Source organism: Mytilus californianus, unplaced genomic scaffold (genome assembly GCF_021869535.1).
Source record: "Mytilus californianus isolate M0D057914Y unplaced genomic scaffold, xbMytCali1.0.p SCAF_10, whole genome shotgun sequence".
Classification (NCBI taxonomy): Eukaryota; Metazoa; Mollusca; class Bivalvia; order Mytilida; family Mytilidae; genus Mytilus; species Mytilus californianus.
The window spans coordinates 78,583,613-78,591,264 of record NW_026262582.1 but is presented as its reverse complement, the minus strand read 5'-3'; the positions used below and the strand labels follow the sequence as shown (position 1 = coordinate 78,591,264).

At 34.0% G+C, this 7,652-nt stretch overlaps 1 pseudogene; it reads right to left on the bottom strand.

Annotated features, from left to right (window-relative positions):
* Positions 1 to 1,750: 1,750 nt before the first annotated feature.
* On the bottom strand, positions 1,751 to 4,684 carry LOC127719188 (uncharacterized; annotated as a pseudogene).
* Between the last annotated feature and the right edge of the window lie 2,968 nt (positions 4,685 to 7,652).

The window sequence follows — 7,652 nt, the reverse complement described above, 5'->3', positions numbered from 1 at the left end:
GTCCAGTTTCAACATGCTGTAAATGTAAGGAGTATGATAGAATGGACAATCAGCATTTAATAAATTTTACAAGAGACATCAAAAAAAAATCGTATTGTCGTTGGCTAGGTTGGGACAATTAGAAATTAATTTCAACAAGACTTAGAATAAAGAAATGACGATCAACTAAGGAGCATTTTGACAATATTTAATGTTTATGCTAACTCATATAGTTTCCATATTTTTTGAAAGAAAGAAAATGAGGGTATGCAGAGGTTGGGTGCTTAAGCACCATTTATTCTTGATGGCATTATACTTGGCGTTCGGTATATTTCTATTATCTTTTATTTTTTCTGAATTAGGCAAACACTTTTTGTCCACGTTTTTAGTATAAAATAAATCAACAATATAAAAAAAAAGCACAACATTGTTATCAATGAACATCTTTGTATTGAATTTATAATTTAAAATATTCGTCAGAATCTACTGAAATGCAAAATATGAGTATTTAAAGAGTTGGAATTTTACTATCTATCTTCTCATATTGAACAAAACCAATACCGGGTCTAGACCTGCATCGATCTTTGACGAAAATTTTCCCTGAGCAATAAGACTTATAAAATTTCAAACTATCAGCAATAGGAAGTGGCTGCACGACAGATGTACAAATAGCTTACACGCTGCAACTCACTAATTATTAAGTTGCAGACCATTTCTTTCTCTAGAGGCGGCCAGGAAAACGTTGAGGAAAGTTTTGTACGCAAGGTCTTTCGAACAGATGGACGGACGCACAGAACCGAGCAGTTACTAGACCTTCCTTCGCCTTCAGCGACGCAGGTAAAAATGACTACCAGGTTGTGAGTTGTTTGTTTTTTGTGCAGTTTTTATAGAGATCTTGGGAATCAATTGAGTATAGACGTTTTTTTTTTAAAGGTGTTGATAATTATTTCTCTCCCATAAACATGGGCGGGTCTGGTCTGATCGACTAAAGTGCACTTATGACACAAAGTTTATCCGCAAAATTATTCCGTTGATTAAAAGGGATAAAAGGTGCAAAGGTATATCAGGTGTGAAGAAATTGTTAAAAAAATCGTAAACTATTTAAATCGGCTAGGGAGCAGTTTCGGATACAAATGTAATCGTGAAAACGAACGACATTGATATTTCAAAAGCACTATGCTACGGCGGGCTTAATAATTATATTGTTTTACTTGCTTATCGCATATTCCCTGATTTTCAAGTGCACCGTTTGTAGAGTACCCCCTGAACGATTTTTTGCTGATTTTGCTATACTAAAACAAGGTAAGACACAATTTTAGAACTAAAACAAAAAGATTATAATCCTTATACAAGACAACAGATTGTTCGCAAAACCCAGGATACGAAGACGAAGTCTAAAAAATCATATAGACTTATTACACACTATAAGGTAAAGCTTCAACACGCCATCGGAGAATGAAAAAAGTATACAAAGTTATGGGTATTTTTTGGTGACATATCCAATACAACGATTCAAATATGTTGTGATCATTTGTGCTGCATTAGTGTGTCGTCGAAAAGTTTTATTTATATAACCAAAAACATCATTTGGTTTTACTTGGTATCTCTATTGTTGTTTTTTTTTTGTTGTTTTTTTTTTTTTTTTTTGAGATGACTCCTTGTTTTTCATCAACTGTAATCGTAAGTCTAAGTGTAATCCTAGGTATAGATCGACGTAGTTTCCGCAAATGTCTACTAGTACATCGTCAAGAGCAACATCAATATCGTTTTTTTATTTTTCACAGAGTTCTTTACTTCCATACAAAATATGTCTGGCTACTGATCCAATTGTTGTATTCAGATATTTGATATCGTTAAAATCATGAGTAACTTTATAAAAACGAATATATAAATGTATACCATAGTTTTCTGACCAATTAAAATTTTTCTCAAACAGCAGCGGGAGCTGTTGCCAACTAGGTCTTACAAACGTTTTATTTTCAACATGAATTAAACCCGGGTACTTTTTAGATAACAGATACGGCACAATTGTTGAATGATATCCCCACTGACTTTTATTGTACGTTTTGTATTCGGAATGCCAAATGTCCAGGAAAGTAGCGTTTTTCTCTGCAAGAATGAGACCATTACTGAGATTCCAATCAACTGCACGACTCAAGGTAAATGGATATTTCCGTAGAGGATCCAGAGATCTAAGTATAATCTCATCTGTGTCAATGTAAATTCCTCCAAACTCTGCAAAAGAGAAGCTAAAAGTAAGTGTCGAGTGCATACACTTATGCAAAGTAGTTTCAGCAGAACAAATTGAATATTAAAATGGAGTATAAAAAAAATCAATAAACAAAACGATCAATACATAAATCAACCAATACATATATCGATCAATAAACAAATCAATAAATACATACATCGATCAATACATATATCAATCAATGCATACATCGATCAATAAACAAATCGATCAATAAACAAATCGATCAATACATATATCAATCAATGCATACATCGATCAATAAACAAATCGATCAATGCATACATCGAACATTAAACAAATCGATCAATACATACATCGAACAAAAAACCACATCCTGCACTTATCAAATAAATAATCAATTATCTATACCTAAAATAATCATCCAATCAATAAAGGTAGCTGACAAGAGGACAAATAACAAAGAATAAAGCAGGTCCCAACAAAAATCATACTAAACAAATATAATAGACCTATTTGTATTAAAGGGGAGACAATTCAATCCTTATACGTAAGAGGAGACAATCCAAACTTTATTGTATTATAAAAGAGGATACGTTTTTCTAGGTCATCGTCTATGGATGAAAAACAAGAAAGACAACTGAAAACCTTTTCACGGAAGGTGAGGCAACTCATTCAAAAACTTTTTGACGTGAAGGATTTTATGAAAATGACAATTTCCACATTTTTTAGTACAGGGTCCAAAGAATACAACAAGATGAACGCAAAGACAAACCTATTCCCTCTATTTGATCAATTTTACAATAACCAAACGGGAAGATGTAATATGATTGCCAATGAAAAATTGTCTACCATCGACCAAAAAAGGAAAGTTGACCACAACAGATTTGTACAATGTTGTACTCACTATATCTAGCAAAAACCAAAGGACACGGATGTGAGGGCCACTGCATAAATGTACAATGATGTACTTACTCTATCTATCAAAGACCAAAGGACAATGATGTGAGGGCCACTAAGTGTATGTACAATGATGTACACACTCTATCCATCAAAGATATAAGGACGAGTATGTGAAAGTCACTACATATATGTACAAAGATGTACTCACTCAATCCATCAAAGATCTAAGGACGAGTATGTGAAAGTCACTACATGTATGTACAAGGATGACTTTTGTACTCACTCTATCCATCAAAGATCTAAGGACGAGTATGTGAAAGTCATTACATATGTGTACAAGGATGTACGTAATAGAGTGTACTCATTCTATCCATCAAAAATCTAAGGACGAGTATTTGAATGTCACCACATGTACGTAATAGAGTGTACTCACTCTATCCATCAAAGATCAAAGGACGAGTATGTGAAAGTCACTACATGTATGTACAAGGAAGTACTCACTCTATCCATCAATCATAATAGGACAAGGATGTAATACAATACACCTTTGTACAAGGATGTACTATCGTTATTCTTTAAATAACCACAGGACAAGTATGTTTGGGCCACAACAGGTATGTAAAAGAATGTACTCACTATATCCACAAAACACAAAAGGACAAGGAGGTGAGGGTCACCACAGGTATATAAAAGGATGTACTCACCTTATCTATCAAAGACCACACGACAGGGATATGAGGGTCACTATACGTATATAATCAAGAATTTACTCACTCTATCCACAAAACACAAAAGGACACGGATGTTAGGGTCACTACAGATTTTTACAAGGATGTACTCCCTCTATCCACCAAATACCAAATGACAAGGATTAAAACAAGTATAGGTATGTAAAGAATGTATTCACTCTTTACACAAAACACAAAAGAACAAGGATGTGAGGGCCACTGCAGGTACATAACAGGATGTACTCACTCTATTCACAAAATGCAACAAGACAATGATGTGAGGGTCACTACAGGTATATAAAAGGATGTACTCACTCTATCTACCAAATAAAAAATGACAAGGATGAAAACAAGTACAGGTATATAAAAGGATGTACTCACTCGATCCCCCAAAGACCAAATGACAAGGATGAAAACCTATATAGGAATGTACAAGCATGTACTCACCTTATCTACCAAAGACCAAAGTAAAGGGGTGTGCTGCATATTTATGTGCGAGCATGTACTCACTCTGTAAAGCCTGTATTCTGCCGATATCAGCTTTGTGTTCAATATTACCAAGGGGTTTTCCGAATACATCTTCTGGTGGACTTCTTTGAACATGCATTATATTTGGCACCAAAGTCAATAGATATTCCCAGTATGTTCCGAATGGAAGGCGGTCTCCATGTATCAAAATAAGACACGGTTTTTAAAATCTACTGGCACTAAGAAAACTAAGAAAATGATAAAAACTCATTTCTCGTTTAGAAAACCAAATGTAATGAACTAAGTTTGGGACCGGTTCTTCATCATGACAATTCTCCATTACAAATGTCTGGAGGCATTCAGAATTTTCTGGGAAAACTTGAACTGTTGCCATTCGCTTAACATATATAAGTTCTATATTAGGTTTTATAATCTGACAATTGATATGAGCTTGCACGTGCTCCGACATATTTGTTATATCAGGCATATCTGCGCATGGTACCTTACAATTGAAATTCCAGTTATCCGAATTTTCCACCGGACATCTAAACGAAGTTTGATTTTTTGTTCTATCTTCATGAACATCATTTGTTAAAGTAGTTTCCCTTGTTAAATATGTCCCGTCACTTAATAAAGCATTGTTGTGGGATATGCGTACAGGACTGGAACCAACATCGAAAGCTCTTTGGTTATCTAAAACCAGAAAATAAATATGAGAGAGAGAAAGAAAGAGAAAATAAATATAAGAGATAGATACGGAAATAGACAATCTAACTGATATATTATACAAAATGTTCAACAATTTGACATTTAACCCTGAAATTAAAAAGGTTACTCAGCTTGAAGACAATCCCGATTACATGTTTTTGAATAAAACCAAATCAACAAAATTGGTTTGTTGTTGTTGGCTGAATGTCATGGGGCAATTTTTTGTTATGCATATTCATGACTTTATCTAAAAAACTTATTTTGTATTCACATTTTTTTTTAAAATCTGCAATCAGTTTATGATAAACGGATTAAATTTTTGCCAGTACAGTCCATTTTTAAGGATTTGGTCACATGTGTGTGTATACTCACGTCATTGTGTTGTTATTATTACGGCATCGTATTGTTATACTTACGTCATCGTGTTGTCATACTTACGTCATCGTGTTATAATACTCACAATCGTGTTGTCATACGAACATCATCGTGTTGTCATACTTACTTTATCGTGTAGTCCTTCTTACGGCGTCGTGTTATCATACCAACGTCATCGTGTAGTCATACTTACGTCTTCATGGTATCATACTTACGTCATCGTGTTGTTATACTTACATGTATGTCATCGTTTTGGCATACGTACGTCATCGTGTTTTTATACTTACGTCATCGTATTGTTATGCTTAGTTCATCGTGTTGTCATACTAACGTCATCGTGTTGTCATACTTACGTCATCGAGTGGTAATAGTGACATCATCGTGTTGCCATACTTTCTTCATCGTGTTGTCATACTTACGTCATCGTGTTGTTAAAGTTATGTTATCGTGATGTTATACTTATGTATGAGAAAATCAATGAATCAATTTCCACTTTTGACGATGAAATTTATGATACATATCCTGTTTGAATTGTTTTACACAAGTCATTTTGGGGCCCTTTATAGCTTGCTGTTCAGTGTGAGCCAAGGCTCCGTGTTGAAGGCCGTACTTTCACCTATAATTGTTTACTTTTACACATTGTGACTTGGATAGAGAGTTGTCTCATTGGCACTCATACCACATCTTCTTATTTCTATATATGAATTGAAGATTGACTAAGTGTTGTGTGTTTAGCGTCCGGTGGCAGAACAAAAGTTTAGAGCCACCTCTAGGCGTTTGAAAATTGAACACATGTTAACAATATGGCAGGACTTGTTGAATAAAAGGCATACATTTAACAGTTTTAAAAACTGCGATTTTTTATAAATGACACGTCCATCTGTATATATGTATATAGTTGAAAAAGATACAGGAATATAAGAGAGTTCCAGGAACGTTGTTGTTTCAATGTGGAGATAGCAAAAGTCGTATCACGTGACATGTTTGTATGTACATCCCTAACGTTTTTTAACACAGGCAAATAAATAATAATTTTAGTAGATTTCCACTTCAACAAGTTAACCACTTACGTCATCGTGTTGTCATACTAATGTCATCGTGTTGTCATCCTTACGTCATCGTGTTGTCATAGTTACGTCATCGTGTTGTTTAAATTACGTCATCGTGTTGTCATAGTTACGTCATCGTGCTGTTTAAGTTACGTTATCGTGTGCTGTTATACTTATGTCGTCGTGTCGTCATACTTATGTCATCGTGTTGTCATTCTTACGTCATCGTGTTGCCATAATTACGTCATCGTTTTAACAACGTTATCTTGTTGTTACACTTTCATCATTGCGTTATTATACTTACGTCATCGTGTTGTCATACTTACGTTATCGAGTGGTCATAGTTAGGTCATCGTGTCGTTACATAAACAAGAAGTTGTTATTCTGATCATTAGTAGAACAAATTGAAAATCTTTTTGGAATCGGTCCTTGTGTGAAATAAATTCAGGGGAAATTGGACAATCATCTTTTCGGATGCGTAATCAGTGCTATTCGCTAAATAATAATGGACATGTTGGCAATTATACTATAACACATTACCTTCACGCTGACATAATTACTTACGACTTTACCTAAGTAAAGAGGAATGGCGTTATTTAGTTTTGTTTCTGTGCTTTAAGGATGTTCGCTTCTCCTGTTTTAGAATTTTTGCCAGATATTCGGAATCCTCTGGTTTTATCCATGTAGTGCTATTAAAAAAATTGCCCGCTAACCCCTAATTTCCTTTTCATAATATTATTACATATAGTTTAAAAAGCCGTATTTAAAAATCTTATAAAATCCTTGTTATTTGTTCATAGTTTTTGAAAGAAAAAAGGTGCCAATGTTAAATGTATGAAAAATTCTATAGAGAATAATTTCCCGTCAAAATTTCAATGGCTTATATATCGTAAACAAGCAAATCGACCCTTAATTTGTTTCTGCTTTTTTAGTTCCTTTATTCATATACTATCATTTTTTAACAGTGTTTTAAAAAGCTTGTTATTTTGAAACAGAGTAGCAAACATCATTGAGTATGATTTTTACATCTACAAATAATACAGGAATTTACAAGAGTCTTTGATCAACTCTGTATCCTGTTATTTAAAAAAAAATTACTAATTTTCATTACATAGACTTAGAAAATAAATAATGTGACTGAGAGAATCTGATTCCTCCTTTGGAAAAACAATTGATACTTACCACTACTGTCAAATATGGGTTGTTCCACTCGTGCATACAATTGTTCTA